Below are 8,226 nucleotides of genomic sequence, written 5' to 3'. Positions count from 1 at the left end.
ATGTCAAGCAGCCTCACCTTGGAAATGTAGGAAGAATGGTCTATAACAGGTTCAGTCCATGTGGGCCGCAGTGTTTTCTGGTTTTTGTAAGAACCCACCAGTGGGTTGTGTGGCATGCTCAGGTCGGTTGCCACAATTTGATGATTATTGTTACTTTTTTGGCAACCCTAGACCCTGCAGTAGGATTAGCTTCTGCCTTCAGCGGCTATTTGTTTATTGTTATTGACTTTGAAAAACTTGAGAGCTACTAACCCATAACTGGAAACTTGAACTATTTTTGGTCTCACATTACTAGGGTCCTGTGTTTTACACAACCTGCTTTCTTAGGCTGCACTTCATTCCTCCCACCACAAGGTGGTCATGTAGTCTGCTTAATTAAACCACTTATAGATTAATAATCTCCCGATTCCTTTAATCATCTCAATTAGTCATTCTATTAAGATGCATTGGTGCGCTGATTAGGCGGCAGCAACAGCTACGGACATTTATTTAGTCATGCATCCCTTTATTACTAATACGTCTTATTCAATATGATTTCTTAGAATGTGTAAATAAATCATTTAAATGTTTCAGTTTACTAGTAGGAACAACAAAATATTATTGTCAACAAAATATTTAAAAAAAATAAACAGCACTGATTCCCGGAACAATTTATATAAAATACTGAAATTATAAAATCAATGCTGTAGCATATATATTACAAATATAACATAATAATAATAGTAATAATGCAAGGTTGTTTGCAAGCAGCACATTTAGTGTCTCTAACTGTTTCATGAAAGAAAATGTCCCATGCATTAAGTGTTGCTATTAAACTGAAGCATCGTCAGTTGGTTAACCTGCCTTCTTTCATAGATTGACGTTGTTCTGTAAAAATTTGGCCATAAGAAGAAACACTTCTTTGAGCATCTACAGAATTGGGAACAAATGACAAATATATTTTAGGCTTTCGTGTTAAATTGGGAAATCATTCTTCAGCTTTAATCCAAAATTCATTCAAAGTCATTCTACTGTCGTTTTCTTTTGCATATGGTAGATATTTGTCCAGTTCTGATTTACAGTCAGCATCAAATCCTGGAATAGAATATAATGGGAGGCCTTCCAGATCCAAACTACACACTTGTTGTGGGTCAAATATCATTACTGCCATCAGAAAGTTATGAGCCGGTTGAATAAAATGTGGTTTCTTTTTGCATTGACCCAGGTTGTAGTAATTAGTCAGTTTTTCAGAAACATCATGGAAGGTTTTTACACATAGTTTGTTTATTGTGGCGTCTGAGCTGTGTACCTCTTGTGCCATTGCTCAGTATGTATTTATTAATTCTGCAACTTTATTATTTGTTTGATGGACTCTCACTTCACGGCTTTCAAACCACTGAATCAGATCCACTAGTCCCTTGGCATGCATCTCAATTAGGGAGAGTTGAGATTTTAAACTTTTCACATCTTTGAGCAATTGTATTTCTTTTGTATTTGTATTCTCGTCAGTAACTACAGATACACTGTCAGACATCTTTACCAGTTGTACAATTTTCATCTTGTGTAACTCAGCAATTTGGGGTAGATATTCCCTTCTCAGTTGACCTGCTGTAGGAATTTTTTACATTTATCCATTTTTTCTAGGGGAATATTAGCACAAACAAATCCCTCTGTCAAATCGGAAATAACATCTCGTCGGCGTTCAGAATTTTCGTTTTTTACTGGAAGACGCCGTCTCATAGCCGTCAGTCTCAGCCTTTTGTTTTCTGTGTTTTTCTGATGATAAATGGCAGCCTATTTTTGACTTTCGAGTGTGGGCCAAAGATAAATGGAAAGTTCTGCAAAATAAATTCTACCCATCGGTGTACAGAACACCAGGTGGATATTGTTGCATGCGTTCGCTCAATTAAATGACTCCATGTTTAGGTCTCTCGATTTCTCTTTTAACGCATCCATTTATTCAATTACCATTTATACTCATCATAATTAGCTGTTTTTTCTAATTAGTCGAAGTGTAATGTATTGATTTTTTAATTGTGAATTCGATTACTATAACTGGAGTGGCTGCAGGGACATCTAGGGGATAGCAGTTGAATTACAATTGAAAAAAACAGGTCGCGTAAAACGCAGGACCCTATACATTACATGAAGTGGACAATTAGGGTTACAAGTACTGAGTAATTACTTATGTGCTTACATTGTTTTTACTTTGGCCAATCAGGAGAGACTGACTTTGCAACTTCTATGGAAGATGGCATGGTTCCTGCTAGCTTCATTTTACTGACAGATTTCTGAAAACTCAGGCGATCATTTCAGTGTTTCTTTTACAGTGTTTCAGCAATACTAAGTGAAGCAACAGCAGCAGCAGCATTCAGTGCAATGAGGCTTTCTTGCTCTAGCAGGTTTGTTATTGATCTCCATAGTAACATTGCTCTAGCGGGTTTGTTATTGATCTCCATAGTCACATTGCTCTAGCAGGTTTGTTATTGATCTCCATAGTAACATTGCTCTAGCAGGTTTGTTATTGATCTCCAAAGTCACATTGCTCTAGTGGGTTTGTTATTGATCTCCAAAGTCACATTGCTCTAGTGGGTTTGTTATTGATCTCCATAGTAACATTGCTCTAGCAGGTTTGTTATTGATCTCCAAAGTCACATTGCTCTAGCAGGTTTGTTATTGATCTCCATAGTAACATATTAGTGGTCCTTTAATGCAAACATGTAATTCATTCTCTCACATATTTTTTCTTTCATTCTGTGTACATCATGTTACTTGATAACAATATGACTAACTGAAGGAACACAGCCGCTACTAAATCAACTACGTTTTCATCAAAAATGACAACTTCATTAAGGTCATTTAAAAAAAATGTTTTTAAGATGTTGCAGTTAAGTAAAGATATGGGGCTCGTTTGGTTGTTGTTCCTGCCAATTGGTTGATTTAGCGGCGACTTCAAACACCAGGTCTGTTCCAGACTGGAGCCGGGTTGAAAACAATCCCAGCAGGAGTACTGTGTATGCAAGGTTTTAGGTTTGCTTACTGAAAAATCTTTCATAGTGTGTCATTTCCGCACAGTAGTAATGACCTGTTTGGTTCTGCCTCTCACCGTGGGGGTGTGTACATGGCTCCTTGTCATAATGGCACACCCACCAGACAGTTCAAGAACCAATCAATCCTTGGCTATGATTCCCTGGAAACAAAAAATAACTGATAGTGTGCCATGGGTGCAGGTGTTTGTTACTCCACATGCATTCAAGAATCCAGTGATGAGGCTGTCCCTATTACAAAGAACTGTGCTGGTGAGTTTGAAGTATTCTTTATCTTGTAGTTTTACTCACCATGAGCCATAGGAAACCCCAGTTTCTTCCCAACATATTTGCAGAACTTGACCCACCCGTTAATCGCAAATTAGAAGCCCAGTATTAATGGCATGTTCCCTCTGGGGTAGAAGGAATAACTTTCTGACAAACAAAAAAGACGCCATCAGTACCAGGTTTGTAATTTGCGATTAGCGAGTGGGTCAAAGTTTTGATTTGGTCCAGGCCCTAGTTTGTATTTTATTCTGTTTTAGAAAAAGTGTTGCTAAAAGTGAATTTATGTTAAAGCCTTTTGTAAATATAGGCCTAAATCTCCAGTATACAGTAGTTGAGAAAGATGCTATTTCTGGTTAAAAGACCAATCAAAATGTAAAATAGTCATTGTAATGAATCTAAAGCTGTCCACTCAGAATTGCAGAACTAGAAGTACTGTACATTGCGTTCAGTTACTATGTCAGGGACATGCTGAATGAGAGCAGTGGCTTCTAGATGTTCCCCGACACACCATAACTGGGGCTTCAAGTGTTCAGTTTTTATTTGTGAGCATGTGATGTCCCTTTAGAGTACACTGCAGTGCAGTATTCAGCATGATAATATAAGAATTCATGATGAATACTAATTTCTGTAATGTTCAGGGATTTTAATTCTATGTCTGCAATTCATGATTACGGCTTCTGGTTTTTCGTTTTTTTATTTTTAATCACCCTGTGATGTCCCTTTAAACCTATTTTAAGCTTCCTAAATCAAACTCTAATTACCAAAGGAACTTGCTTCCTTTTACCCTTCTATATCTTGAGTTAACAAACATTGGCAGTGGCCTCTGCCATTGCCAATCCACTATAAATTGGGGCCCACCTAAATATCAATGCCTGGCTACGGCACTGGTTTACAGGTCTGCATAAACCACTTAGAAATGTTCCACAAATTGAGTTTGCAGTTGCAAAGTGGGCAAGAGTGGTGAATAAATGATCAAACAACCAAGCAGGAGGCATTTAAAAATCACAGCTGTATTGTAGTATGTTTGTTTAACACTGTGCTTTAAATAGTGCCACTCAAACATGTCACCTGACAAGCATGGATTTCCAGATGAGATGATCTTGTGTAAATGCTCTCTGCGAATGGAAAGCACATTTTCCTGAGCTGTCTGTGAAAACAGCAAGAGGACACTACGCATGGCTCATTTGCATATCAACCTCCTCCATTTGCCTTCATTTCCACGACGCTGGGTGACACCATGGAAACCTGGAGAGTATATGGCCATTTTTCATTTGTCTTGAGCACAATGTCTGCAGTAAATTAGAAGACATATGCTAGCTATAATACAGTGATGGTCAATGTCAAATGATGATTTTTATTCTGGATCTTGTTATTTCCAGCTTGGTGTTTGAGAGAATCCAAGGGACCAGCTTAAGTTCAAGTCTGCAGGACCACACAAGCACTTGGCATTAGCTATTTACTGCTCCACATCCCTTTTCATCCTGTAACAGGGTCAAGAATGCCCTGTTCAAATTGATTTTACACTTGTATGTTATTATTTTTATAAAATTATTGTATGATTTGATTAGTGCACGCTTTGTGTTGTCTGACACTTTTTGATAATTGGCTTCTCCACCTGCTTCCCTATGTTTGCCCTGTTGAGCAAATAATAATTGAATTATTGATCAATTTACGCACCTGAATATAAATAACACATGTTTTTACAAATGGGATGGCCATCCTGGGGTTGGTGTGTCTGTGCAGGAGTGGGAACGCAGTGTTTGGAGCGGGGGACGATGAGTGAGAGAGACTGAAACGGATCAGTAAATGGAGCATCCCGACAGTAAGTATTGGGCTGATGGTATGCCGGTGTGGAATAATGAGTGTCAACGGCCGAGTGTTTTTTGCCTATTTGGTAGTCGATTGGAGTTTAAGAAGTGCACATAATAGGTTATATTGCGATGCTGGTTTCTCTCTCGCTCTCTCTGTGTGTGTTCCCTCCCCCGCACGGACATTGTGTGGTGTGGGTATTTGTACTTTTATACCGCGGTATTGTTTTTATTATGTTATACTGTGTTTTTGAATGTGTATATTCACTGTATTGCTGGGTAGCAGAGTTGTTGTATTTGCAGCTTAATCCATGACCTCATTCATGTGAACCTTGTTAAACTGCTTGAAATCTTGCTACCTGTTAATAGTTGAATGGAATTGTTGTTTTATAATCAGTACCATATGAAACTAGGTGTTGCTATTGGAAGTTTACAATAAAGAAATGCTTGTTAAAATGTATCTGTGATTTTCTTGGTGACCTTGTTACTACATTCTTAGATCTGTTATCTGAATAAAAAGAACCTAAAGGATCTTCTGTAATCTGTTCGGTGCCTTATTGCACTGAACTGGCATAGTCAGGCTACATTAATACTTTTACATTCAACACTTGCTGCATCTTGTGATATTTTGTAATTAAAGGCAGGTTTGTGGTGTTTTTACTCTTCAGTGACCGTGGAGGTGTTACACCTGCCTGCCTCCTTTGCAGTGTAAAGTATATCAAATGTCTTCTTAAAATCTGATGAAGATTCCCATTTGAATCGTAAGTATTTTGTTTCCATTGTAGCTATTTACACACACTGCTCTGTTGGGCTCCCAGGTTGTTATCTAACAAAACGACGTATGTTGTCCTGCCATAATATTTTACATAGAATTTACTGCCCCGTGTTGCTTTCATCTTAGATGTGATCTCAGGTTCTGCTCCCTCGATCACGTTCTGCAGCATCTCGCCTTGCTAATCACTCCCATATGCTTTGGTGGGCTAACAGTTTGGTCGCTGTGGCGCAATCGGTTAGCGCGTTTGGCTATTACTCGAAAGTTTGGTGGTTTTTGTCGATCGCCTTTTTGTCAATCCAGTAAACCTGTGCATTATAAGAAACGTTCAACAGCTCGGAAACACCGTAATAGAATCCTGACAAGCTGCGTCTGTTACAGTAGAAAACCGCATTATTTATTTCAGCACAGACTAGGGTTGTCTTGTAACAAGGCAAGATTGGGTTTATTACGCACATACGAACTGTTGCTCCATGAAAGATGTAATGACAACTGTAAAAAAAGAAACGGATTGAAGCCAAACCAAAAAAGTAAGATTATTTATTTCAATATCGTTATAGCTATAAACGATGCACGCATTTTACAATAGCAATTGCTATAAGACAGTGACCAATAAGTAATTTTGTTGCAGTACTGTATACAATGTGAACAGAATCAGACATTGCTCCACTGCTTCAAAGAAACATCTTCAATTTGTATTTAAAAAGGATGCCCAACGTGGGGCTCGAACCCACGACCCTGAGATTGAGTCTCATGCTCTACCGACTGAGCTAGCGCGGCTGTCGTGTGGAACCGACTGAGCTATTAATTTGTCGTCTTATTTGAGAAAAAAAGATTCCAAATATAATCCACTGAACAGTAGCTTTATTATCATAATGAAAACAGATTACACATGACCACAGTTCTGTATCAAAATTAAATCATAAGTATTTGGTTTCCATTGTAGCTATTTACACACACTGCTCTGTTGGGCTTCCAGAATGGATTACATAGACTTTCCTTACCCGTGTTGCTTTCTTCTTAGATGTGGTCTCAGGTTCGACTGAGTTCTGCTCCCTCTATCATGTTCTACAGCATCTCGCCTTGCTAATCACAGTACACTGCGATCCTCCAAAGTCTGATGCTGCAATAAATCACCTGGTGTGTGCGTGAACTTATTCTTTTTCTGTTTATATTAAGGAGGGCGATATTTTGTAGATCTTGTTATCTGCTTAGTCCGCTCATGCTAGCCAGAACGTTCTCGAGTGCTCTGGCAGCAGCCATGAAGCAAGTCAGTTTTTCAGTTGAAATAAATAACTACTTTGTTTTTGTGGATGGGGGTGTTTTGAAAAGATCAGTTAAATAGCTACGTATTTTGAAATAAAGATGTATTCATTATTATGAACGTTAACAGAAAGTATATTGTATTTACTTTTCCCACGTGTGCTTGCCTTGTACAAATCTGACAGAGTTTCAAAAAAGGCATTTGACTTGGGTTCATTAGTTAGCCTATACTGCCATCTACAGCATTACTGCGGGAGCCGTTTACTTCTTTTGGATATTTTCACAACTAACCGTGCGAGCATGTAGTCGTGGCCGAGTGGTTAAGGCGATGGACTTGAAATCCATTGGGGTTTCCCCGCGCAGGTTCGAATCCTGCCGACTACGTAAGCTTTGTTTTTAATTGATTGTATGTGTTCATTGTTAATACATGTTTAAAGCTAAGGAAGTCTGAAATGTTACTGGTTGTACTTCATATCGATTCGGTTCATTTTGTTAAAGATTGTTCATTTTGGCACCATTACAAATGCTGTGGTTTCTTTAAAGAAGAAAAGCCATGGCCCGTACTGGGCTCGAACCCGCGACCTTGGCGTCATTAGCACCACGCTCTCCAACTGAGCTAACCGGCCACTCAATCAAAACTTGATACTAGAACCCGAGGAAAATAAGTCCTGCGGACATTATGATTGTTCTACCAAGATGTTCTCATGTTAAACTGAACAATAACACATTCAAAGTATTGGAAAGGCATAATTAGAGGCCTCGTCATAATGAGTCAGTTTAACAGTGTGAAGGATGTGGTGAGGTGCAGGCTTGCGGTGACTTTCTCTCATTTAACGACCTTGTGATTTGAATACTAACAAGAAAAACAAATCAAATTACCAAGCATTCGGTGGACGTTTTAAGAAATAAATAAACAAACAGATTTGTCAGAAGTGGGATTCGAACCCACTCCTCCAGAGAGACTGCGACCTGAACGCAGCGCCTTAGACCGCTCGGCCATCCTGACTTACACCGACGACTTTGCACAACACTGCAGTACACTGCTGAACCTCGAATGTCTGACGCTACAGTAAATCACCTGTTGTGTGCG

General features: G+C 38.9%; 2 non-coding genes across 2 annotated transcripts; one reads left to right on the top strand and one right to left on the bottom strand.

Moving 5' to 3' along the window:
* The first annotated feature begins 7,438 nt into the window (after positions 1-7,438).
* trnas-uga (transfer RNA serine (anticodon UGA)) lies at positions 7,439-7,520 on the top strand. Its single transcript has one exon. It is a non-coding gene; the product is annotated as a tRNA-Ser (tRNA).
* A 540-nt stretch (positions 7,521-8,060) lies between these two features.
* trnal-cag (transfer RNA leucine (anticodon CAG)) lies at positions 8,061-8,142 on the bottom strand. Its single transcript has one exon. It is a non-coding gene; the product is annotated as a tRNA-Leu (tRNA).
* Between the last annotated feature and the right edge of the window lie 84 nt (positions 8,143-8,226).

Source organism: Acipenser ruthenus, chromosome 32 (assembly GCF_902713425.1).
Source record: "Acipenser ruthenus chromosome 32, fAciRut3.2 maternal haplotype, whole genome shotgun sequence".
NCBI lineage: Eukaryota > Metazoa > Chordata > Actinopteri > Acipenseriformes > Acipenseridae > Acipenser > Acipenser ruthenus.
The sequence above is the reverse complement of the archived record's forward strand: the minus strand, read 5'-3'. Positions and strand labels throughout refer to the sequence as shown.